The sequence below is a fragment of the Scophthalmus maximus genome, chromosome 16 (assembly GCF_022379125.1).
Source record: "Scophthalmus maximus strain ysfricsl-2021 chromosome 16, ASM2237912v1, whole genome shotgun sequence".
NCBI lineage: Eukaryota > Metazoa > Chordata > Actinopteri > Pleuronectiformes > Scophthalmidae > Scophthalmus > Scophthalmus maximus.
The window spans coordinates 12,533,535-12,557,884 of NC_061530.1; the positions used below are offsets into that span (position 1 = coordinate 12,533,535).

At 41.7% G+C, this 24,350-nt stretch overlaps 1 protein-coding gene across 1 annotated transcript in view; it reads left to right on the top strand.

Annotated features, from left to right (window-relative positions):
- The first annotated feature begins 4,609 nt into the window (after positions 1-4,609).
- Positions 4,610-24,350, top strand: part of LOC118287356 (protocadherin-15-like) — a 222,404-nt gene continuing 202,663 nt past the window's right edge. Inside the window, exon 1 of the mRNA XM_047327512.1 lies at positions 4,610-4,829. The gene's annotated coding sequence lies outside the window, so the exon portion shown is untranslated. The remainder of the gene's footprint in view (positions 4,830-24,350) is intronic.

Consider the following 24,350-nt stretch of genomic DNA (forward strand, 5'->3'; position numbering starts at 1 on the left):
GCTGGTTTGAAAGACTGTCCTGTCTTCAGGATAATAATTAATCTCCCGTCTCCAGTGTTTGAGATAATAATCGATAAATAGACATTTTGCTTCTTTAAACTACATTAACGAAGTTAAAAAAAATCTCTTATGATGAGTTCAGCTCTCTGACATTTGGATGTGTTGCCAAACAGCGATTGATTGAAACAATTGATAAAATTACTCATTTAAAAAGATCAATAAAATCCTGGAGGAGAAGTAAAAAAAAAACTAAAAAAAACATTAAATATGTATTAGTGTCATAATATTTGCCACACTATTTTGAAAAAATAAAAATGTTAAAAATCAAAGTGCTTGGCGTATACGATTTTGTAGGTTCCACATGATCAGTAAAGTTCTTCAAGGTCAGTGCTCTCTTAAACTATTTTCTACTAGTAGCAGAACATCTGAACACTTCACTATTTTTCACCACAGTGCAGCAGAGAAAAACAAGAACAGCAGATATCAAAAATGAAATGCCTCTCTCTCCGTTCCTTGTGACTAGAAACCATGTTTCACAACGCTGGAGCCTGCTGGGACGATGAGTTTGTGCTGTTTTTAGCGTCGCTGCAACAAAAGCATTCACAACAGTTACTGGAAGACAACAAATGTAGAGGACGAACAAGACAGCCAGTGACACCCTCTGTAATCATTTCTCCTCATGTGTCACTTGTTGAAAAGAATCCACTAGACTGTTCTACATTTCTGTCTCACATTCTGTTTCAAATTTGTGGGCAGGATAAAAGGGAGCATTGATCAGTAAGATTTATAAAAGGGTATAGTACAAGAGAAATTGGAATTGGGTTTTGTGGTACCCAAGGACATGGATAACGTGGACCCTGAACTGAAGTAGCACAACAGAACTGGAGCTTCAGACGGTTTTATGGCAGCGGCGTGGATACTCTAATCCTTGAGTTTCTGGAAGATTTGCTCTTTCACTGGCTCCCAGCTGATTTATTCAGCACAAACATTATAGGAAGGAGAAAGACAACAGGATGAGACAGCATGCAATTGGATAAGCCACACACACAACACACACACACACACACACACACACACACACACACACGCACGCACGCACACAGACACACACACACACACATACACACGCACGCACACACACACACACAAATGCAATATTAAACATACAAGCCCATAGGCTCACATACTCTACACAGTCACAGGCAAATGTTTGGCAAGAATGGAAGAAAAAGTGCGAAAACAAATGTGTGTGCGGTATATATATATTTTTGCACGTATATTTTTTCTCGAGACCACAGACGAGGGATTTCAAACCAAGAATTTCCTCTCCAAATATATCCCCCCCTCGCCGTGAAATAGACTCACTATTGTGGATCCAGGTCAAAGCTGTGATCCTCACTTGACTTTCACCAGTAAATCCACTCATGACGGGGAGATGCACACAAGACCCTGGAGAACTGTCACAGAAAGACTTTTACGGACTTGAGGTATGTTAATAGAGAATGCGAAAGAGATATGCCGAACAAGACAGAGGTTTGCTCCAGGCAACGCACGTGGACAATAGCTGTGGGGAATCTTGACTGATTTTCGTTTCTGTTAATTTTCTTTAACAATAATTTTATGATATAAATTATAGAAATGGTAATGATAATAATAGCAACAATATTGAAGTGTTTTTTCAATAGCACATCAAAACCATGAAAGCAGCCATGTAGGAATACAATCAAAAGGCAGAGATCAATGAAAACACGTTACAAAGTGCTTTTAGAAATCCTTGCAGTTGTTCCATCTTAAGAGTTCTCTGAATTATGTGGCTATTGAAAATAAAACATTTACTGCGGTCACAGTTAGCCTTTATTTTTGTAAAAGTACCTGCAGTTCCTGTGCCCATGATTCTTTTCTGTCACTCAGCGGCCAATGGCGCCCAGAGGAATGGCCGCCGCCTGAGTTGAACACATTCCTGGAGTGAAAATTCAATCATTTTTCCGTATTGTACTGTTGCCACACAACAGTGTTCTGTACGCCAAAATTGACACATGCTGTTTTGGCCAGCGCGAGCCTCTCTACCACTGGGGCACTCGGCTGATATACTTTTCATGGCATCATTTTAGATTCCAAGAGCTGACAAAGTGTATGGTGAGGAGCACCTGAAAATATGACAGAGAAGTGACAGGTCAGAGAAAACAGGGGGTAGGTCTGCCCACCAGCAAAGATGGTTCTTTCTGAAATCATTCAAACAACATTAAAAGAAACAATACATCTACCAGCCACAATAACAAAGCTCCCCTGACCTAAGTATTCGGAACCCAAATCTTGATCTTTCCATAGCCCTTAAGTTATTTTCAAGCCTCACCTTTTACAACAGAGTTTTTTACATCATGAAGGTGATTTATTTTGCCAAAATTAATGGTTTTCTTCAAAAACCATTACAACAAAAGACAACTGAAGACAGTTTATACACTTGACAGGCATATTCGCACACTCAGCATCACTCTGCCACAATGCGTGTGGTTTTGAGAACACCAAGACATCTGGACACTTCAGACAACTGCTACAGGCATTGTGCCAGAGGGGGCTTTAAAGAAAGAGGGGGGAAAAAGAGGACATTTGTTCGCTGGCACACAGCACAACGATGTCGGCCAGTGATGATGGATGGAGTGTTTTGCTGAAAAACCCCTCGGTGGAGTCTGCTGGATTCGCAAGGGAGGAGAATAGGTGATGATGGTGTGGTGAGGTGACTGTGGGACTTCCAGCAGATGGCTGAACATAAGAGATGAGCAGGGCAACGGTTGTAGCGCTGGCAAAGGGCAAGTTTGACAAGTGAATAGTTGTCGGATATGACTGATTTTTTCCCACCACGGGGTAAAATAGGTTTGGCAAGCTGTGTGCAATAAGCGTGCCCTGCTGTGGGGAAAAGTATCAGTGGAGTACTTGAATCACTGTTCCCAAACTTTTGGTCATGAATTTAAAATGTGTGACATGCTCAGTGTGTGTGGGTGTGTGTGTGTGTGTGTGTGTGTGAGTGTGTGTGTGTAGCTGCTCATGCAGAAAAGGGGGTCAGGGAGAGCTCATTCTTTCTCTCCTCTCCCTCCAGAGCATCATTCTTTTCCCCCTCCTCCTCGGTCCTCCTTCCTCCCGAGATCTTACTCACAGATCCACTCGAACGCGATCACAAAACAAAGAAACAAAAACAAGAAATGCTCGTAAATCTTTGGGTTTTCCGTCCCTCTTAATGCTATTATCGTGTGCACACTGTACAGCATTCACACATTACATCCACTCTCCCACCTCATCCGTCTAAGAGGACCCAAAAGGGACCAGGATTTAATTTAAATGCCAAACGCTGCTGGCAGAAGACCACAACTCATCACCGTCGCTCCACCCAGGCACCCCGAGCCATTTTGTATGGATCTGGCAGTTTGGGCATGCAGCCAACATTCTACATACATTTTAGTGGGGAAAAATAAAAACCAAACAATTTGCAGGATAGTGACGCAATTGAAGCAATGCAGACAACGGCTCCAGAACACCCTGTGTTGTATTGACGTGTTGTGTCGGGATCCTGAAAGGTTAAATTAAATGCTAAGAAACAGGCCCACAGAAATGAAATGTGAACCCGAGGTATCAACTTTGAGCTGCGCTGGAAAAGTCGGGACCGAGTCACAGGACGTGGGGGGGGAAGTTGTCACTGCGGCTGGGTCAAAAGGAGATCTGCTGAGTGAAAAATGACAAAAAAATACATAGAAAACAAGTTTTTGAATTGTAGCCTGTATAACACATTGTTTTGCTTTTTTAAAATAATAAAACAGTTTTGTTACCAACAGTAAGACAGAGTTCTAACTACTCTCAAGTTCACCCTGGACAGGTCGCCAGCCCATCACAGGACTACGATGATAATAATGATAATAATATGAATTAAATTTATTATTATTATTATTATTTATATTTGTAAAGTGATTTACAAAATAAAGCGCTTGTTACAAAGTGTTCACACACACAGACACACCAAACAATGGAAGCAAGTGACACATGAATAAAAAAATCATACGGTAAAAACCCCCTTTTGATTCTACAAAGTGCTTTGTAGAAGAAGAGCATTGATTCTTAAGATTTCTCTCAATTATGTGACTATTAGAAAAAAAATAAAACTCCCTTTGTGGCCTCAGCAGTGAGCTTTTAATTTTGGAAGCGTCGGCAGTTGGATGCTCTGTCTGTCACTCAGCGGCCGAACAAACTGATCCAAAATGGATGGTAGTAGCTGTCTAAAAGCTTTAAAACGGCGAAAACTTTTCATAAATCTACTCTGAGAGAGAGAGAGAGAGAGAGAGAGAGAGAGAGAGAGAGAGAGAAAGTTTAGTCGCCATTTTTTTCAACAACAGGCGTCGCGCTATTTTGTCCATTAATTCTGTCGTCACCTGTTGTCGTCGTCATCACCTGTTGTCGTCGTCGCCACCTGTTGTCGTCGTCGTCACCTGTTGTCGTCGTCGTCGTCACCTGTTGTCGTCGTCATCACCTGTTGTCGTCATCACCTGTTGTCGTCATCACCTGTGTCAGGTGGCGGCAGCGACCGATGCTGCGTTCCAGTGCGCCTCGGAACTCGGAACTCGGAGCTCGGACCCCGGAAGTCGGAAGTCGGGGTGCAGACCTCTCCGGAGCGGGGAGGGAGCTCTGCCTGGAGCTCACCTGGAGCTCTGCCCCCGGGTCACGTATCATCTCTGTGAGGCGGTCTTCACCCCTGAAGGACAACTCTATACGACTCTACTCAGCCGCCGACAGCACCGAGGACCAGACTGGACCGTCGGACGCGTTTTTCATTGAAGACGCCAAAGGTGAGCGGTGTTTTAATGTCGTCTATTGGCCACGCGTGGCTGTGTGCGGCGCAATTGTTTGTATGGTTTCTGCACGGACAGTAGATACGGTCATTGCTGCCTCTGCCTGGTGTGTTGTCATGTGGCTCCCGTGCTCAGCTGTTACACTCTGGTGTTCTTGATGCCTTGTTTGTATAACAAGGCAACATACAATTGTTTCCCCCTCCAGTCTAAGTATTGATTCAAACATGGTGATTTTTTTCTTCTTTTCAAGTTCAGTTCTCATCACCTACTGTTGGCTTATAAGAATATTCTCCAATTTCCACGGTTCTAATTTAAGACTAGTTCAGAGTTGTTTAAGTTGTAAACCACGAGGAGGGTGTTCACCCACTGTCTGTTTGGTTCTGTTTTGGTGAGGAAACATTTACAATTTGCAGAAAAGCAATTAAATGTGACGGGCAGCTTTATTAAGAGGTGTGAACCTGTTTACGATTGAAAGATTTATTGAAGTCTCTCTGCATACTGTTTACTTTAAGATCTTTTGTGTTAGATCCCATTTAATTGTTGATTTTAATTAAAGCCACAGTGTGTAATATTTACAAGAACTTATTCACACAAATTGAATATCATTTTTTTTCTTCTTTTCGTTAACTTTGAAGGAGTTCAATATAGTGACATGAGGTGGACCCGACCTCCCTATAAATCGTTTGCTACGTCGTGATGAACACAATTGCTCAAAACGGTCCAGAATATGCCACATTCGCGTTTAATTTTCCGCGCTGCCGTAAACCAGAACTGGAATCAGCGGTGCGTCACCATGAAGTGTCCCCTGTCGGTCGCTCAGTTGGTTGCGGTTAGAAATGTATTTTATCATTGACTTATCTATCAGCTGGTGATTGAGTGAGAAAGTGCAGGCTTAAATTTGCATACATTTTTAGTTGTTTGATAATATAGTCAACCTAAAAGCTCAAGTAATCCAATAAATCCTATTGGCCGATAACCACTTGCCCTTGTGTATCTTACAGTGGCTAGAAAAAAAAGACAACAATCAGGTTCTTAGCTTTTCTTAAAAAGGTGTCAGGTGCGGATGTATATCCAAGCCATTTTAAGGCCATGAAGCAACTTTTTTCAAAAATCTTTACAATGTGTTATGTTGAGGAACAGGGATTTGATTTTAGGGATTTATTAATTGCCATGAGAGAAACTTCAGTGTTGAAATCAGTGTTTCTCCGATACTGTTTGATGTACAGTGGACAACTGGCAGGGGATGCTCGCCAAGCTGTCGCAAATTGTTGCTCATCTTGTTTCTTTAATAACTAAAAGCCTTCCTCCAGTAAAATATATAATTAAATACATGATGACCCCGTTAACAGGCGACCAGATGAAATGGACCGTTACCTTGAATAACATTACAAATTTCTTTCGGTTTGAAAATTCCTCGAAACATTTTCGACAATGTAAATACACAACTCAACAAAACGCGTTTTTTAAACATGTTAAATTGGAAAAGTTGCATAACTTTATATACCTTGAAATTTAGAGGTGTCATGTCAGATATTTTACTTGAGGGTGCCAGAAAAGAGAGAAGTGGTCAGTTTTCCTGAAAATAGAAGTTTGTGGCTTGAGTGGCTTGAGGAGATGGGACCCATCAATCAATGCTTAAATGCTGATGGACAAGCAGCAGGCACTGCTCTGGACATCCAGTGATAGGGAGAATGAAAGTGCACATAAGAGTTTAAAAATCTAGCTGGGAATCCTGTCTGTGATTGACCATCAAGTGATAGTACAATGGAGCCAGTGCCGAAAAAACCCCAACATCCATTAAAAAGTATTTCAATCAGCTGCAGAAGATCCCTGCTGTGCTGGTGTAACTAATAAATCTACCCTGGACTTGCATTGCACACAACACCTCCCATGCATCTCCCACACCACAGACTTCAAGTGGGATTCACTGGCAGAATTATTCATGCTTTCACTCAAGCCTCAAAAAAAAGAAGAAGATTGTACCGTCATCGGGGGCACACAAAGCTCTCTGGGGAAATTAGGGCGTTCGTTTCAATGTTGGAGTTCAGTCACGCGCTGAACTCGGTGAACAGGGAATCGAGGAAAACACCAGCATCTAGCAGTGATCGGCGGAAGATGCGACATTAAACACTTAGTTCACAAAGTGCTTCGGCGTGTAGAAACTGCGGAGGATCACACGTTTAAGCCAGAAAGCCATTGCAAAGACAGTCAGACAGGGTGGATTTATCTTAAATGAATCAGATTCACACCCTAATCCGTGTCCCCCTGCACATTTCTGCCACATCATTACTAATCTGTGTGGAATCCCCAAATTCAACACTTACTTAATCTTGTCCCTTGGTGACGATAGAACCATAGGGCGCACTCTTGAAAAAAGCAATACTGGCACAGGGCCTCGACAGTGCGTCTGCTTCACTCACCTTTCCGCGTAAAAAGAAATGTCTGAACACTAAAATGTGTCTTCAGAGCATTTGTGTGAATAATGTGTAGCCTAACTAACTAATTCAGCACCGGACATCCCTTGATTTCACATGGAACACCGACTGAGCCTAAAGCGAGCCAGACAACCTGCTTCAAAAGATCCTGCCCAACCAGTGATGTCCTCTTCGTCTAAACAGACTAAACAGACACTTTTGGCATCTAGAACTAAGACGTACTATGCTTTGTTGTACCTCTACAGTGCATACGCCAGTGAAAAGTGTGTGAGGGAAAGTACTTTACAATTTAAGTCCAGCCAAGTATCCACCCATTGGTTTCTATAGAAAAGTCTGTAATTAGGGCCAGTAAATATCCTGCTTTTATAAAAAAAAACAAAAAAAAACAGACCTCGTATGAAGAGGACTGTAATCCAAATCTGTAATTAGCAAATATGACGCATGACAAAAATTTCACACCGTAAAAAATCCCTTTAACTTGCTATAGGTACAAGACCCATTTTCTTTCTTAGCTTTTTTCTTTTTTCTGTGCAATATGATCCTGAAGATCAATAAAGTTCATCGTATCTGATAAACACGGTTTAGGGATATTTAAGGGGGAAAATGAAATGAAATGAAATGGAACTGCAGAGGCAGAACAAAATTTCACCAGTTGCGGCCTGAAAACACACACACACACACACACACACACACACACACACACACACACACACACACACACACACACACAAAAATGGCAGCTCTGAGAATGGTTTATTGATTTGTGATCATGCCTGCAGTGGCATTTCAATCCTTTTTAACCAGCAGAGGAAATTCCGCTAAGCCATTTATTACAAATGTCACGACAACAGCTGTGTGTGTGTGTGTGTGTTTGTGTGTGTGTGTGTGTGTGTGGTCCTTGCGTGATGCTCCCTGAAAGTGCATGTAAGCTTTTGAGTGTGTGTATGAGTGCATGTGTCTATTTTTTCTGAATAGTAGTTGTAAGGACACATAAAACATTGGTAGAAATATGTGTACCAACTGTGTGTGTGTGTGTGTGTGTGTGTGTGTGTGTGTGTGTGTGTGTGTGTGTGTGTGTGTGTGTGTGTGTGTGTGTGTGTGTGTGTGTGTGTGTGTGTGTGTGTGTGTGTGTGTGTGTGTGTGTGTGTGTGTGTGTGTGTGTGTGTGTGTGTGTGTGTGTGTGTGCTTGTTTGCGCACCCACCACCCAGCCTGCAGGGAGTTTCAGAGAAGGTTCAGACAAGTGTAGAACAATCACCACGGAGAACAGAGAGAACAGGAAGTAGGAGAGTTGTCTCGGCGGAGGCAGAGATGGAGAGTGAAAGAAAAGCGAGGAAAAACAGGATAGAGAGTCAAAAGAGAAATAAAGAGATTGAGAGTTTGGGGGAAAAAAATATCAAGTAGGTCGGACATGAGAGAAACCGCGGGAGAGAGCAGCAGACGAAAAGAGCGACATGATGCAACTGTGAGTGGAGACAGTACAAAAGGAAGGACACTGGTCCTAAACATCACCTGTACATTTAATCGTCAAACCGTGTCATACATGGTTACAATGTATTTTCTCAAATGACATTTTTGACTTACCACAGTAGGAAAATTAAAGGTATGAATAACTGAGGTAATCTTGGCGGGAGTCTGTTCAGCTTCTTCAGTGTTAAGGTGCTGGTAGTCTGCGTCGTGCTGGCTCACCCGCCGTCACACTGTCACAGCTTACTGGGACACTCAAATAGAACAGAGCCATTCCTAATGTTGTTAGCTACACCCGTCCTTAAGCTGCAATGTCAAGTCTATGAAAAAAAAAAAAAATCAGCCAATCATAGCAGAAAACTTGTGCCTGTCTCTCTCTCTCTCTCTCTCTCTTAGAGCAGGGCGAGGAACGTAGAAACGGATGTTTATGGCTCTCTGTGCTCCCTGTCTGTTATATGTTGGTGATGTAGTTGTGAAACTAGTGGGGCAGTATTTATTCAGTTATAATGTTGATTTCATACTATTAATAAATCATATCATTTAACATTTAAATTGCAATCTTTTCTTCTTTATGTTAGGTAGTTATCGATCGTTCTGACTACGGCTCTGCGATATGATGATATAGCTCATGTGAGGATGGGTAAACATCTTTGGCTTCACAGTATTCTCTATCATTTATGTTGTTGTGCCACGATTACTCTTTATGGCAATATTTGTCCTCATTTGGACGACACTTTTCGCTCTTCCAGGCGGCTCAGGGGCACGTGGGGCAGGGAATTTGCATGAAGGCAACGCAAACAAAGATGGATGAGAGTGAACGTCGGGGAAGACAAAGCAACATGGTTTGGGTAAAATTAAAGCGCAACGTAAAGGCCGAGACCGTCACGGCCTGATTGTCCAGTCTCACTTAAAAAAATGGAAATACTAATAAAACTAAATGAGTTACTCACAAATTCCTGGTGTTGCACTTGAAGTTGTTTACGTTCTGTCATGAGAGGACATCTGAGAGAAAGCTCTGATGAAAACCGTGTTGCAACAGATACAACATCTGAGGCACAGAGGAAAGTGTGTGCTGTTTGGTGAACTTCTTACTGAATTGCATAGAAACCACAGAACATGGACAAGAGGGCAAGAAGGCAGAGAGACGCTGGGAAAGTGTTGGAAGTGTATTTGTTTCTGTACTGTATATATTTGGCTGTTTGGGCTTGTTCACACAAGCACCATTGGATTAATTGCAGCGTACAGTAACGGATGTCATGTGACCTCACTCGTTGAACACTTTCCTACACTTTTTGACGGGGAGGTCTCGTGTGATCCCTTTTGCTGATGAACAGAAGGTCTATTGTTCAAGTCAGGCCAAATAACACAAGTTTATGCAAAGTAACACGTATAACTTTGCTCCATCTACATGTTTTCTTTCTTCGTTATGAAAGAGAAGATGCAATTCGCTGCTTCTCCATCCACATCGCTCAGTGACTTCCTCACTGTCTTCGCTAACATTAATCATTTGGCGACAGACAATACGCCCCCTGTCTAAAAGTTTCCAGGGGTCACCATGAGGTCAAATCGTCTCAAATACCTCCGAGAGAGGTAAGGGAGCTCAGATACTGACCGTCTGCTGTCAGAGCAGCCGCGGCAATGACGGTGATCCAGTGGCACAAAGACTGCAGCCGGGTCTTTGCCTCTGAGATACACCGTGTATCTGGATCAGAAGCTCAGACGATAAATGACGGAGTCAGAAATGTTTTCAGTCCAGTGTTAACCCAGGCTGTCCTGAAACGCCCCTTTGTGTGGGTCGGATTGTTTCATGCTGTGTGTGACTTTGATTGACTTTGACACATAACTAGCAAGTTCTTTTGAACGTCGTAACGTTACAGGAATGTGTCTCCTGAACTCAAAAGGTTAGTAATCTAAAGCGCTGCATCTTTGGGTCTAGAAGATGTCGGAAAATAGTTAATGACTTTCATTTCCTACAGCATTTCCTCCGATTTATGCACACTGATTCTTGGAGCTCTAATGCTGCGTTCACACAAAACGCTAAGCGAATTTTTGTGTGGTGTTACTTAGAGACGACTGTACATCTGAGATGTTGATGAAGTGGCCAGTCGCTGAGATGTTCAGGGTTTTTTTATCAGGCCAAAAAAATTGTTGCAATGAAGTAGATATTAATGAGTGCGACTGTTCAGCTAAGCGGTTTAACAATTACTCACAAGAATGAATCTGTACCATGTGATGTTCTCATGTGTTTGGAAGTTTCATTTGAACTTTTGAACCACGGGACAAACAAAGTACTTTCTGCATCCTTGTGTGTGTGTGTGTGTGTGTGTGTGTGTGTGTGTGTGTGTGTGTGTGTGTGTGTGTGTGTGTGTGTGTGTGTGTGTGTGTGTGTGTGTGTGTGTGTGTGTGTGTGTGTGTGTGTGTGTGTGTGCGCGCGCGCGCGCGCGTGCGTGCGTAAGCATGCCTGCACACATGCCCCTTACAGACAGATGGCTCAGTCGAGAAAAAAAATCATAAACTCATCTTTTCTTTTGACTTCAAGGCAAACAGACTGGTTTCATATGTTCTCTTTGATTTTGTTACCACATGCACGTCTGCGTTCGTGCACACACACACTGAACATTATACTCATTGTCTCTCTCTGTTTTTATCTTTCATACCCACAGTCTGTTAATACCATCAGGATTTCCTTTCTATGCGGCTGCTTTTTATGTTTTATATAATCTGTGTGGAATTGACTGATTGCGTCTTAGACTCGAGTAATGATGGACAAAGAGATGGACGTCATTGCTTTTTTTTGTGTTAATGTGTTTGTGTGAATGATAAGGAGGGCTGTTGATGGTTGAATGATTGTGCGATATTAAAAGATGGTACATCTTGAGAGCTGAGAGCAGGTGTGTGTGTGTGTGTGTGTGTGTGTGTGTGTGTGTGTGCGTGTGTGTGTGCGTGTGCGTGGGCGCCTGCTGTATGGCCTACACTTCATATTGCATGAGTGCCTAAATTTGCAAATGAACTGTGAAATGACAAATTGTATGATGTTGATGGTTGGATGATGAGGGTGATGAATACAAGAGATGAGGGATGAGGTGAGGGGATAACGGTTCTTTCTGGTTCTTCGTTGTTTAGATTTTCCAATAAACTGAAAAATGAGGGCCACAAGAGAGTGTGGGAGTGAGTGAATTGCCTTGAGAATTCTGGAGCCAGCTAAAAGTAGAAGAAAAGTCAATGACCTAAAACTTAGATGGACGCTGCGTTACTCCAAGGTAACTAGTGCTCAGGTGCACTTCAGAGACACTAATAACCCCCAGCAGCTGAAGCTAGAGAATTCAGTTTGTAGTTTTGCAAAACACAGAGCTAGTTCTCACTTTTAATATGTGTGAATGAAGCGGGTTAGATTTTAACTCGACTTTTTAACCTCAAGTTGAAGGTTTCGAAGGCAGAAGAGCAGGATTTAAATGATATATCACGGATTTTTGTTCTTCCTCCTACGTAGCAGAGCAAAACCTTCATTGCTCTGGCTCCGAGCCTTCAATGCACTCTTAGTCAATCTATCAGTGGTGAATAAAGGTGCTGATATAAGATGATGTGCAGCTACTCAGGCAATATTTTTCATTTAGCCTTTTGTAGACGAGCAGCATCGGTGAATGAGCTGGCTGTCAGCTTCAGACAGACAGCCTTTTTTGGGTTGGACAATGTTTTTATGAGAAAACTGACTGCACACGCAGAACACAAACTTAGTATGATGAATTTTTGCTCGTAACAGCTGGACTTGGACACTCCTCCTGAATACCTGACAGGCCGGCCCCCGTGGAAAAGATGCAGCGAGATGGAAAAAATGTCATTAGAAGTCAAGAGTGAATACACAGAAACACATCATTGTTCCTTCAAAAAGCTCAGTGTACCATTAGATCAGAAAGGTTTGCTCTGCACAACATTCAATGCGTCTATGCTTGTAAAAAGATCAGCTCATATTCTGTTTCATAGACGGTAGATTTCAGAACTTAGAGACTTTAATTTTACCATACGCCTGAGAAGTAATTACCATGGTAACCAAAACCGGCATTTTTCGCTTTCCCTTTTTTTAATGCTTCTCCGTCATAAATGTCATTAAATGTTTTTACTTAAATTCAATATATTTTTAACCAGTGCACCTGAAATGGAAGGCACAGATGATTTGACACACTTGGAGACCTTTGAGATATTTCACATCACTTGAAAAACCTTTATGTCAAATAGATATCATTTTCCACAAGGCCTTTACATTAGAGTCTGATCGCATTGCACCACTGTTGAAGCACCAGTGTTTAGAATGCTGTGCATTGACCCGTCTGTCATAGTCGGACTGGCCACCGGCAGCACCGGAGGAAGTCCCACCTCATCGGGGGCCCGGCGGACCGACACAAAAATCCGTAAAAGTTTGTACTGTCCTTGGCAGGCAGGCAGAACTCGGCTAGTGTCTGCTTCAGCCGTGCGCGATGAGCATACAGTTCTCAGCAGACGGACAGAGAGGAACTCATAACGCCGGTCCTCCGCTGTGTACCTGTCATTTAGGTTTCGCATGAGAGGGCGCTGCACGCATGTGCTGGGACTCACTCACTCACTCGTCGACCTGATGTGAGACCACCCCCACACTGCAGATACCGCCACAGATAGAATCTAATTCTGTGAGAAACCCCGGCGTGTACATGTGTTTTATCTATTTCACTGAATTGATATGGCAACAAAAATAATATTTTTTCAAAGGTCAACTGTGGATGTGTCAGTGGATACTGAGCTGACAATGCCAGAACAGCCAAAAGCACATTTTGATTTCATTATAAAAAGGCAATGCCTCTTTCAAGAGACAGTAACAGCATGTTTTTTTTGCACAGTACTGTCCAAATGGATGTACAATGTTGAATTTCCTAATGATAATTTGACTTGGTGTAACTTGATAAGATTAAGTTTATGTTTTGTTCGGTCACTTTGTTCAGCCATTCGATTTTTTGCTGCACTCTTTTACCATCTATGAATGCCTCTTAAAGTTAATTTGCTCAGATATATCATATTGAGAGTCTTTTATTTTTTATATTTTGAATGGTTGGCCTTTCCCTAATTGGCTTCACTTTCCGGACCAGGTGACTACGTCCATTTTTACATACAGTCTATGATCGTGACCATACTTTTGTCAGATATGGTGAACTTTTATTGGCTTCACTTTGTGTTGCGTACATTAACAAATCCAGAGTTAGGGTAACAAGTGCATTCACATCCTAGTGTGTATTAGGTTTACATTACCGTAAATTTATCTCGTGTGTGAAGTGTGTGTGTGTTCATATGTATGTTATATGTGTGTGTTGATGCCATTTCTGGCAGGTGTGTTTGCTCGACTGTGCAATGTGTACACGCTGTTGGTGTCATTATGCGCACATATGTATTATTAAGACGAGCCTTTGGTGCAGTGACACTGTTCTAAATCCCACTGGACCTGCGTCAGCGTTTAGCAATATGACAACACGATTAATATAATATAAGGTTTGTTTACAAATGGACTAAGGGATCCACGAGTCTCTGATTAGCCGAGTGCAATTCAGTGCCGAGCCGAAGCTGGCAACACGAAAGAGATCAAATTGCAGTAAAGAGAGAGGGGTGGAAGATGCACACTTCCCGATGAGAGTAGACATGGCTGACGTGGGGCTCATACGAAACAAAAACTCTCCCGATATGGCAACAGTTTGGTTTTGAAGCCTTAAAAGTTGAATTTGCCCTGAGAAATTAAAACACTTTCTCATTCATCATCATTCTCTCGCACCTCTTCTTATTTTGTGTTTTGTGACAGTCAGTTAGCCATCTTTGAGGCGCATTACTGCCCCCTGCTGGACTGGAGTTGCCACACGCTCATGACCCAAACCTATAGCCAACACCCTCCTCTTCCAGTTGGGTAAACTAGGTTCAAAATGACAGATTAGTTGTGTCTGTGAGCACTTAATCGCCCTGTTGTCTTTCTTTTCCGCTTTCTTCTTTCAATAATTTGTTTTTCTAGTTTTCCCAAAGACTCTCTTTCAATTCCCCAACTTTCAGTTTGTCAAATCCCTCCCTGCATCCCTTAATTTCCTCCCCCTCCCCTCGGTCTCCCCTCGCCCACAGAATTAAAGCTAGTTTTATAGGAGCGAATCAGCAGTGGTATTATCATCATCAGCACTGACTAATGTCCCTCAACACAAGCATTGTAATGCCACAATCAATACAAGGCTTTAATTATTAAGTGGGTATTGGTGTGCAGTTTGCATTAGCAGCGCTGAAGACTCATAAATCATTAAACATATTCAGTCTGACCCCGCACTCTCTGTGTGTGTGTGTGTGTGTGTGTGTGTGTGTGTGTGTGTGTGTGTGTGTGTGTGTGTGTGTGTGTGTGTGTGTGTGTGTGTGTGTGTGTGTGTGTGTGTGTGTGTGTGTGTGTGTGTGTGTGTGTGTGTGTGTGTGTGTGTGTGTGTGTGTGTGTGTGTGGTCGTGCGTGCGTGCGTGCGTGCGAAAGAAGTGGAGAGGGAGATAGCAATAAATAGTATTGTTGAAATACAGAAAATCCTTGACGTTGCATGAAGGACCATTGTATGAATTAATTGAAAAGCAGTAATGGTGTTAAAAAATGACTGCATCAAATCCATGAATACCAATAATGAATATGCAATAAAAGCATGTTTTCATAAGGATGCAGAGTGCGGCAGGGGTGTAGTTAAACCCCCGCATTATGCAGTCTATATAAATGAACTTGACAATAACCCCGAGTAGTGCTGTACACTGGGTCCCAGACTCTTGACAAGGAAATAAAAGGTCTCCTTTGACAAAACAATCCCAACTCAAAACTCCTCTTACGACCTTCTTTCTTAAGCTTTTAGTCCTGTTCCATTGGTCTTCATCAGCAGACGGAGGACCCTGTTATAGGTCGTAAACATTTCCTATAAAATGCCAGAAAACATTTTAGAGACATTGCCAGTTTCTGTTTGAGAGTTTTTGTTTGTCTGGTCCTGGCTCGGTGACAGGCAGAGGTACAAAATAGTTGGTCGTGATGAGATAGTTGGTTTTAGCGGCATACATTTTAATTTAAATCATCTACCTTTATTCTGCTTTGGTCAATGCTGCTGTTTTTAGTGTTATGTGCATCAATGTGCACAGTGCACATTCCTTCTATGTGTACTTCCACACTCTAGGTGTGTGATTTAATTGCCGTTGTATGTGCACATGTTTCTTTTTCTCGCCCACGGTCTTAGAAAATGAACAGCAAGGGTTGTTCAGGTGTAAGGCTTTGTAGTCAAAAGGTCTTTGATATTTGACAACTTCTTAAAGCCAAGGGAGGCTGTGGAAGTAGGCGGGAGGGCAATCAACTTACTCATAGCTCAACTAGTACTGAGGCAAATTGGAATTAATGTAAAAGATGAATGACATTTCTTGAAATGTCTTCTTATTCTTTTATTGTTTTTGTTTTCAACATTTTTGTTGAGTGATGACATCATTTTAGTTTCTTCTGTTTAGCTTCCCCAAAATTGTTTTTTTCATTCATTACAACATATTCTGTTTTCAAGGACTGAGTACCAGTGAAACTATGGTCTGTTACAGAGTGTTTTTATGGGTAATGTGTAGTCTTAGTCAGATCTTGTGAAGGCCATTGTAAAATCTTCTGCTGCCACAGAGTAAATTAATGGACGACAGGCGGAAAAGAGTTCTTCTACTCCGTTCTAGATGTCTTTACTGCAGAAATGAGTCAGGAAAATATCTTCTCAAGCAGCCAAGAATTATGTCTGTCACAAATTATGAGCTTGAACAAACAACAGCCGTATGACTAGACTAGTAACGTCTAGCCAACTAACTGTGCAAAATCCAACACACACCGCAATGAGTCGTCACAATATGTCCGACCACAAAGCCCACTGCGTCAGTGATCATTCGGCTGTGTGTCTGAATGCTGATTGGCTGCTTGCCTCTTGCACAAAACTTTTTTTTTTTTTAAATAGACCAACAGTTTACCTGCTCATTTGCCTTTTCTATGCTCATCATTTCCCAGAAGACAGAGTCCAGTTGGGCTGTCCTCTGGGAAAGAGAGACGATTTCAGCCATTACAAGAAACTATTGGTGTTATAACACTATTTACTGCTTCATTTGTGTTTTTTTACGGCTGACGTGTTACTCTCAGGAAATTAGTTTGAAAATGCTTTGTTGGCGGGCAGGGGATTTTGAGATTGGGGTCCCGTTTCTTCTCCCGTTACTGTCTCTCCTTTCCTTCTGACTGGCAGCCTTGACTCTAAAAGGAAATATCTCATGTAAATCACACTCAATTGAAACATTTGAGTTAATGTGGAATAATTTTTTGTGTATGCAACAATAGGCAGTTGTTTAAGCCTAAAAAGCAATAAGTCTAGTCTTTTGCAAATAAGCCAATAATTTGCACAATTTGAAGATAATTGTTACCAATCAAACCTTTTGCTGGATTCACACATCACTCAGTCACATTACAGTTTGTCATTACAAAATGCAGTTACTTCGCTACAACACTAATTGCCATCATCGCATTTAAGTGGGGTGAAGTGAAGCCCACAGCGTGCGGGAAACAATCATGTCTCTACACTACAGTGCAGTGTATCAAAAATTTATAAAAATTAATTATTTATCTTTTTGCCTGGGGGCTTCACAACCCCCGCCCCCCAGGAACATTTGTGACACCAATTTGCGAAATGCTGCACTTAGCCACCCCGCAATTCCAACATGATGTATTTGTTATCCAAAGAAAAGGAGGAAAAAAGAGAACAGAATCATAGTTTATAGCATCGCTTTAGCTTTATCATGCATGTGTAGCAACGTGGCTCATGGGTCATTGCACTCTTCAAACATTTGAAGTTCTAGTTAGTGGAATGTGATTTTGGATAAAATGCGGTCATTCTCTTTTTTGTACACAGTGAAACAATTCTAATCTTAGTCCCATCTGAGTGAACACTGAGGTGAGGAACCTTTAAAGGCTTTGTCATTACAACACTTTCAAAGATTCTTATGTAAAACTATATTGTGAAAGTCTTCTCCGATGAATAGTCTCGTAATAATAACGGTTTAGTGAGTCCTAGTATCTGTAAGACAGAGAAAGACACGGTCCCACACATGTTCGCATATTGAAGGAATATAAAATATTTGTATGCAACAGAACTAAATTTACTACCACCATGACCGTTTTTTAAGGTATGATGCTTATTTCACTGCTTTATTTTTAGCCCTGTGAATAGTCTGTTTCTCCACTGTGGTCCAGGCTGAAAAATAACTCACCAACTTCATTCTCCAATTCATTTTTCTTTCCTTCAGTTTGGCTTCATCCCAGGCATTTTATCATTTTTGTGAGCAGTTTAAAATTATGATTTACATTTCCATCAGACATGCACCGATGCTGTTGGTCTCGCACTTTTGACCTTTAATGGTTGAGATGTTGACGCCTACCTGGAACTGTGTATACTTGTACCGAGCGTCGTCAGAGTTCAAAGGTGACAGACACAAGTTGAGATTATAAAATGGCTTTGCATTCAGATCACACCCCAAATTGAGTCTGTGTATAATTTGACAGTAAAGCCATGACTGAGAGTAAGAAGAAAGTTGCTGAACCATTTTATGCTGATTTCAACCTGCATGAAGCATTTCAATCTACATAATATCCTTATCGCATAGTGCCACAGGGGCAGCTCGTCTCTGTCTCCCTTTGGTTTACCCTGCTCCCTTTTTGCATTTAGCCCAGTCCGAGTTTCTTTTCTATCTTTCTCTCAATTCTCTTTTTGTGTCTATCTCTGCCACAGTGAAATATGGATTTAACCAACAGCTTATAATTTCCTGTTATTAGAATTAACATCATCAAAATTTTGGGCTGCCGACCCAAATGCCTCGAAGCTTCGACCGTTGCCATGATAATCAATGTCCAAATCAGAACTTGTAATGCAAGGTTATATTAATAATACATGCATTAACCACAAAAACCCCAAATATAGCCCATGTAATAAGAAATGGAAATCCAACGTTATTCATCATGCGTCAACGTGAGCTATTATTATTTCTGCTCAGACAAGGACAATTTTATTCTCAGAGATTGTTTTGTGCATCACTGCTCTCTTCTATTGTGACCAGCATTGACACTGGGACAGTGACATGTAACCACGTGACAGACAGAAGCAATGTGTTAAGCATAAATAAATGAATAAATAAATATATAATTTGGCATATGTATATATATATATAATCATATATATAAATTTGGCAACTTGGCCTTACAAATCCGTGTAAAGTCTTTAAACTGTATTTAGTAGATTATTCTGCATATTTAGTGTTTTTTATGTATCATACAAATAACCTAACATTAATAAATGTAGGTTTATATATATATATATATATGCGTGTGTGTGTGCGTGTATCTTATAGACATACACAAACTCATTCTTCTCTTGTAACCTTCTTGACAGTGGCCATAGGATTTAATTGAGTTCCTGTCAGAAATATCAATTGTTCCATTTCACATCTGTCAGAGGTTTGGAGAGACGGGGATTGAGGCAGGAGGATATTTACTCCCACCTTGTAAACAAAGTGTCAGTTGGAAGGTTGGAACAGAAACAAATCAAAATGAAAAGCATCAAAGGGCCGAGGCATAACCTGCCACTATATATATACGATATTTGCTCCACTAAAATGTTATACGCAACATAAAAGGTGTCTAACTTAGTGTTTTGCAGTGTTGCTACCCGTTTGCAGTAGTCCTTGCCCCGCAGTCGCTCGCTGCAGGGAGAATAGGAACAGGTCAGAGAGCTGATTGTAAACGAAGAGACCACTAAAACATAGCGTCCCGCCCTTATCCATCCTTTTTATTAATAGCCAAAGCCTCTTTTCTACATCCCGCAGATTTTCAAGAATTGAAAATATTCCTTATACGTTGTTTTAAGAAATGTAACGCTGTATAGGAAATGTTGTGTTTGTTTATTTTCTTGTAACACTGAATTAGTGGATCAGTGGTCAGTTAGTGCACTTTTCTATGGCTTCATCAAGAAATAGATTTTTTTTTCCAATAACAGTAAACTGATAATCTGCCATTTTAAACTACATTCTTAAACCTCATTAAAAAAATTGATAAAGCAGCTTCCATGCTGAAATGAAACCCTGCGGTGTGTATAAAGGACATGTATCAGTGTTGAATATGAACGGGAGGCTGATTGATTAGTAGTGCAAATATTTAAGTATAAGGTTACAACACAGGAAAACACATCTTCTAATCACAGTATCGGTGCCTATGCGGAGAATAGTAGTATTCCCACCAACCGAGAAAACTCGATGCTCCAGATCGTACCCTCTGACAGGTTTGTGTCTCAGCTGTTTTGGAGCCATTTGAACCCGTTTCAATATCTAGAGGTCACAGTGTCTCTCTAGGAGTCTTCTGCCCGTCCCAGCTGGTTTTGTGAAAGAGGCGTACGATTCAGCTCATGCAGGATATTGGTCTTACCACTGATCAAAGTTCGCAGTTCGAGCATCCTCATCTCTCACTTTTAGCAGAGCGTTTCTCATATTTTTCTTTAGAAGTTGCTCCTATATATATTCACATAACTGCAGTAAATCATTTTTTTTCTTTCAATGTGTTTTCCCCTAACCATTAATATGATGTTTCTTAATTTGCTATGATAAATTCATGCTTCTGGCACAGGGTGAATGGAAGTCCAATAGAAACTCTCTCTTCAGCACTTTTTGGGGTTCACAAGAGTTGGACTGATTAGTTTCCAGGCCGACATTCTGGCTGATATTAGCTCAATACACAACATCAGGTTTTGTGTAAGTGATAAGAAACTGCAGTATAGAAATATCATTCCATTACATAGTTTATTTCTACACTGTAAAATACACAGCTTTGTATACAGCTTTGTCACCATTGAAATACCAAGATTGTTGTTTTGTTGTGTTTGGGTTTATTCAACAAAAAAAAAGTGTAGAGCCATGGCTTTATTTCTGCATTGCCATTTTTAACTCTCACCCCCTTGATTCATATTTGCTTTACACTGCTTTCGACCACTGACCTGTTCCTTGATTCACAAAGCCTCTTTCATGTGCCCTTTACATGTTATTGGCTACAAGAGGTGAACTCCCTCTACTTATCCGAGCCAAAAGGATGTCCTTTGAGGTTTCTTCTTCAGTGTGAGCCTGGCAATGATAAGCCACAATTGAAATTTCTGCTTTCAAAGTTTCCCTTTGATTTTAATGGTGTACAGTAGCACATTAGTGAGTGTGTCTCCTTGGCTGGGAGATATGATCGGACACACACACACAAACACACGCACACACACACACACGAATAAGTGCTCCTGCTTCATACATTCTAATAGTGGAGACACACATGCACATGCTCTCTCTCTCTCTCTCTCTCTCTCTCTCCTCTCTCACGCAAACGCACACACACCATAGTGGGAAATTAGCCTCCCCATACATATTCCATATGGACAGTATGGCGGGTTTTCTTTGGATAAAGTACAGTGAATTATTCAAGCTGAAAAGGTTCAGCAGCACTGACATGAATTTGAGCAGAGGATATGTTAAGTATTCACAGTCTCACTCATACCAAAACCTACTGTTGTAGCTGTGTTGCAGGACTGCACACGTGCACACTAACCTTTTTGTTTTTGCTTTAACAAATGCACAGAGGGCCATGCTCTTACATTTACAGTTACAGAGCTGCTCGCGCTTCCCGTATCTAACTTCACGTTCGGTTCCTAACTCAAGGACGGACGTACACACAGGCAGACAAAAAAAGCTTTTTCAGACATTACTCATTCATACTCAAATACACAGTTGCTGTTGTGTATTGCGATTACTTATCCGTATAATGGCATGATACAGATACAATTTAGATTAAGCACATAACCACCCAAGTCTGGTTGGACGGTCAGGCTGACATTACCTTATTCTGTCGGAGTTCAGTGGTGAACTTTCCGAGGGTGAGAAGGAGTGCCCGTAGGTCTTGGCTTTGGCTTTCGGATATTTGACGCGAGAAAACCTAAAGGCGAGGTCTGAAACTCTTGGTGCAGGGGGTTGGCTGCTGTCAGACAGAATGGATTGTGCTTTCACAACGACTGTTTGCCATACAACTGCGACAGACTTTTTCTGTCGAGCGCCAGCACTGCTGCAGACCTCGGTCACCTTTGTTAGTCCATTTTTCTGTTTTAAGACTGAACAACAGCTAAAGGAAGGAGTAAAAATCGACTCTATAAAACGGAGTCATAAGGGACGTGTCAACATCAAACTCAGCTCGCTTCCCCTGGAAGAAAATGAATGGCACTGTTGCCTTATTTCACACAACATACCCCTCTTACATTCAAAATTCTGCTTGTTATCAGTTATTGTGCCCAAACAATAAATAACAATTTCCATATCCTAACCATTAATGTTAGCTCTGGCAGAAAATGCATCTTTGTTCTGTGTCACATTTAATTACAAAAATGTCTACTTGACACCATCTTGAAAAATAACCTATGACAGCACCATGGGATGTTTCCTCCTCCCTCGGCAGGCTCACGATAATATGATGGTTTTCAATCTTCTGCTGCAGTCACTAGTGTGCAGGATGTATAGGAGAGGAGGGAGGACACAACCCTGGGGGGAGCTGTTAGATGTTGATGTTATTCCAGAGAAATGTCCATTGAAATGTCCGTTCACTCTTACTCTTTGAGGTCAAACACAACACACCCCTTTGAGAAATTTGAGTCATTCGCGTCACTATCCCGTGACACGATGTCCGTAAAGCCAATTGGCGCCGAGACCGAGCAGGGGCGAATATTTGCGGGTTGTGTTTGCTTGCTTAATACTTGTACGATGTGGCCAAATTGCTTTGCATTTGGAAAAAAACCCAAACCTGTAGGATGGCTATGTTTTGCAAAGTCGAGTATTTGAGAAGTTTGAGGACCCCTTTGCCGACAGATTGACTCGTTAATGTTACCAGGGCCAGGTATTGTTGTAGTTTGTTATCACGACACTGCGTGACAAGAGACAGACTGACGAGGGTTAGGTTGTGTTTCAAAACAGCAATTGTGTTGCTAAAATCATGCACATCATAGCTTGAATAAAACACACCAAACTCCTGAGCACAGAGCCAGATCTGATGAGAAGCCCTCCGAAGCCACCCGGTCTTTTCTTTGCCCTTTAAACCACTGACACCCTCCTGACACTGTCCCAGTCTGAGCGGAAACTGTTATCTTTTAGTTCTACCTTTTGTCTGTGGCCCAATTTAGCCCCATTTAATTTCATGTTTAATCTCTTTTTGTGAAACATTTCGCCGGGAGAAGTGGTTTGTTTTTTTCTCCTGACTTAATAACACTCCAAGGTGTTTGCTCGCCCAGTGTTTTGCCGTTCGGGTGGTGATGGATCCGTAATGCCCTTCCAGCGATAAGTATGCCCTCACAGTACGATACCCATGAGCTGACCACTTCTGTGGGTTTAATGTCCCAGGATGATTCGATGAACTCCTCCCACGCAGTGCAGTCCAGACAGGCTTGCCGCGTCAGCGTTGCCTCCTCTGACCAGAGTTTCACCTTTCTGGTGAACACCCCACACGCCCTGTAGGTGTTGTGCTTAACGCTGGAATAAGTCGCGCTCAGGAATTTCAGTTGGGCAACGCCGCGCCATTTTTGGAAATATGCTCATTCACCTCCTTGTCGTGATGTCTGCGAGATCAAAACCACTCGCATATCTGCACAGCAAATATGTAGTTGTAGGAAACAGTTGGATTTAAACACTTTACTACTGATGTGACAAAACTGAGGGGAATAAAAATTGCTAGTGTTGCTCAAATGCAAAACCTCAGACAGAGAAGTTCATGGGTTCAACTGGCGTCCTAATGAGACACTGTTGGTGGAGTCCATTCTTTGTTCTCAGAAATTATATTGACACATATCCGTCTATGCTGCCAACATTGCCGACATCGATGCATTCAATCCTGTGGTTGGTTTAGAGTGTGGATGGATGCTGGTGTTTTTTTGTTTGTTTTCTCCAAGTGAACACATTCTTTTCCCCCCATCCGCCCTGGGTGTGCACGTTTAAAAGGTGTTGAACGGCGGGGTGAAGAGAGACCTTGAAACTTTATCTGTGCTGATTGATCACCTATCTCCTCTGGAGAACAGTAACAATTTGATGGCAGCAAAATGTTTCACGGTGCCAAAAGGGAAATACCTGCCAATTATCAGAGAAATTATTGAAATGTAAACCAGTGGAATATTAATTTGATTAAAAGACAACATACTTGAAGACAGCAAAATTACAATGGCTCAGAAAAGTGAAAAATTTAGCAGCTGAAGAAAATGGCCGTAGCAAATGTAGCTTCATCATCTGTCACATGCGCACTTGTAAGAGAAGGGGAAGTTCATTACAGGGGGATGTTTCGTGGATCAAGAGTAAATGGTCATGTCTGAGTTCAAAGAAATTCAACTTTTTTTATTTGTGTTTTCTGAAAGCGGTGTGTCATCATCGTGACATCACGACATTTGACAACTCCCAGGCTCCCTCTTGTTTGAATCCTCGACCTTCATTATCAGTCTGTGCACACAACGTGTACACGCGGATTTACGCGGGAACACGCATGCACACACACGGACACAC